This window comes from Piliocolobus tephrosceles, chromosome X, assembly GCF_002776525.5.
Source record: "Piliocolobus tephrosceles isolate RC106 chromosome X, ASM277652v3, whole genome shotgun sequence".
NCBI classification, from domain to species: domain Eukaryota; kingdom Metazoa; phylum Chordata; class Mammalia; order Primates; family Cercopithecidae; genus Piliocolobus; species Piliocolobus tephrosceles.
In genome coordinates this window covers 57984032-57987635 of record NC_045455.1, presented here as the reverse complement: position 1 = coordinate 57987635, position 3604 = coordinate 57984032, and positions in this window count along the sequence as shown.

The window sequence follows — 3604 nt, the reverse complement described above, 5'->3', positions numbered from 1 at the left end:
CAACAGACACATGAAAAAATGCTCATCATCACTTGCCGTCAGAGAAATGCAAATCAAAACCACAATGAGACACCATCTCATGCCAGTTAGAATTGTGATCATTAAAATGTCAGGCAACAACAGGTTCTGGAAAGGATGTGGAGAAATAGGAACACTTTTACACTGTTGATGGGATTGTAAACTAGTTCAACCATTGTGGAAGACAGTGTGACGATTCCTCAAGGATCTAGAACTAGAAATACCATTTCATCCAACCATCCCATTACTGGGTATATACCCAAAGGATTAATAAATCATGCTGCTATAAAGACACATGCACAAATATGTTTATTGTGGCACTATTCACAATAGCAAAGACTTGGAACCAACCCAAATGTCCATCAATGACAGACTGGATTAAGAAAATGTGGCACATATACACCATGGAATACTATGCAACCATAAAAATGGATGGGTTCATGTCCTTTGTAGGGACATGGATGAAGCTGGAAACCATCATTCTGAGCAAACTATAGCAAAGACAGAACACCAAACACTGCATGTTCTCACTCATAGGTGGGAATTGAACAATGAGAACACTTGGACACAGGGTGGGGAACACCACACACTGGGGCCTGTCGTGGGTTGGGGGGAGGGGGGAGGGATAGCATTAGGAGATACACCTAATGTAAATGACGAGTTAAAGGGCGCAGCACACCGACATGGCACATGTATACATATGTAACAAACCTGCATGTTGTGAACATGTACTCTTGAACTTAAAGAATAATAATAAAGAAAAAAAGGCCCTTAAAAGACTGACCTCTGCTGGCTGCTCCTCTGTTTCTTTTCCCTTATTGTCTCTTCTGCCTCATCTCATTCCCTCCCCAGTTAACTCCCTAACAGATCACCTCTAGGTATGAATATTAGTAATGCAATGCATTGTATGCTGAACTCTTTCCCAAAGGAGAGTCTCCAGTATACAGGAATCTTTAATCAATTGAAGAGGAAACAATTTTAAGAAGACTTCCCGAGCTTTGCCTATTCAAATCTCATTCCTCTCTTTTCATCCCTGACCATGGAGGCCATTCAGTAAGCAAATGGATTTTACCTTGGCTAGCAGCATGCATTCACATAGCATCACCTCTACCTTTGCTGTCTACGCTCTGGCTTTCCCTGCTCAAATTCTAATGAAAGCATCATAAAACAAAATACCACATTTATTTGGATTAATATAAACAAAGAAAATATTTAAAGCTGCTAATGGTACACCCCCCCAAAAAGAGTCTTCTTTCTATATTTCCTAAATGGGAAAATGCATTTATATAGAGTACATATATACCTTCATTATGTAGTGTATAGTTATCTCCAGATAAACATCACCTAAATAATTCTGCAATATAAGTTGTTCAATTTAAATAACAATAGTATTAGGAATTAAGTGTGATAGTTCAAAATAGCATGGAAATGTTCACAGTGTTTTTCACAGAATTATTCCATTTTAATGTTGAAGAATTATTCAAAATTATCTTCTCATTTTGCATTTGAGGACACTGAATGATGAAGTGACTTGCCTGAAGGACTCTGCCCACTCAGAACAAGAGCCAAGGTCTCTTCTCTCCTGGTCCATTGTATGTGTCTGTATGTGTTTTATGCAACACCACCAAACACCTCTTACGTTTTTTATAAGTCTTACTGGAAAATTGTTGAAGTGATCAACTCAACACCTACCTGAGGCCACTGTAACTCCCTGAAGGATCAAATAAAGATGAATAAGCAAATGAGAGAAACTGACAGCATTATAAAGATGAATAAGCAAATGAGAGAAGCTGACAGCATTCCTGTCCTGCTGACCTCATATCCCAGAGCATAACTAGTGACATCATCTCAGTCTCTTCACTCCCTAACAGTTCATTGCTTACATTCTCGATATGAACCCACACCCCCTCAGGTTGTAGCAAAATGTCCCCACCATATGATCCCCCTCATGGCTGTGTGTGCTTTGCTGCTTCAGTGCCTGCCCCTCACCCAAATTCTCCTCAAATTCTGACTAAGCCTTGAGGATCGATCGTAGAATAAATCTAGGTCTTGGCCTCTATATTTTGGGATTGCCCAAACAAGACTATCCAGTCTCTCCAAAGAAAAGACAACTTCATTTTCCCAGTTTTGACCTCACTGCCATTCTTGTAAATACGCAGCTGCTTGAGTTCTTGGGCCACAGGCTGCCCACACTCCATGAGTGCTTTCCCTCCGAGGATGGGGAAGCTGTGCTTGGTGCCTACACGTTGCTACTGCATCCAGGAATTGAGATCACTCCTGGGACTTCAGGCTAGGGGTACTCACCAAGCACAGACAGTAACAGCATCCACTGCAGAGAGCTGTTCTGTGAAGAAGTTGGTGCATGAAAAACGTTTAGTGCACCACCTGGCACACGTGAGTGCTCAGTAAATTTATACTACATTTCTCACATAAGATAATGGAGAGGAGTATTTCCAATATAAAGAAAAGAGTCTAAAGCAACAATCCAAATGTCCTTCAATGGGTGAACATTTTAAAAACATTGGTATATTCATACCAGGGAATATTACTCAGTAGCAAAAAAAGGAATGAATTATTGAATCAGCTTCAATGGATTTAAAGGGGATAATCGTGAGTTTAAAAAGCCAAGCATATAATCTTGCATGCCGTATGATTCAACTTATATAGCATTACTTAAATTTAAAAAATAATAAGGATGGAAACAGATTAGTGTTTGCCAGGGGTTATGTGAGTGGAGAAAGAGTAAAGTGGCTTTGGTTATAGAAAGACAGCACAAGGGATAGTTGGGATGCAAATGCTCTGTTATCTTGGGTAACACAAATCTACAGATAGGAGAAAATTGCATAAAATTAATGCAGACATGACTTGCACTTTAAATCGCATTAAATTAACGTAGACATATACACACTTGTATACATTAATTTAATGCAATTTAAGTGCATGTAAAACTAGTACGATTTGAATACATTCTGTGGATTATGTCAATTTTCTGGTTGTAATATTGTACTACAGTTATGCAAGGTGTTTGTTATTTTGTGGAAAAACTAAGTAAAAAATCCATAGACTAGCTCTTTTATTTCCTACCACTACAGGCAACTCTACAGTTATCTACAAAAAGTTAAATAAAATAACAACTAGTAAAATAATTTCCTGGGGTTCCTATAATTGTCATTCTGCCTTTAGCTTTTTTCTTATTGAAGATGAAGACCTGAGCACAATGCTCAAATTAAAATGTATTTGCAGAAATATACTTTAGAGTTATTAAAAATCCTTTTTAAAAAATAAAAGCCCAGAATTTATAGGCAAATAGATTACTTTGTCCAACTATTTTTTTCCTTCAAAAAGGAAGGACTAAAATTAGGCATTTACTGACAATTTATGTACAATCTAAAGTAAGATTAATTTATACTGACTTTTCTGACTTCCAGCCACCAAATCCAAAAATAGCTCATCCTGAGCTCCTGACATCTACCATCTAAGAGTCTAGAATCACTTGTGCCTGAGAACTTTACAAACACATACACACATTTTTAAAAAGCAGCAACAAGTTGGAAGGAAATGGAAACAGGAAACAGAGAGCTTTTGT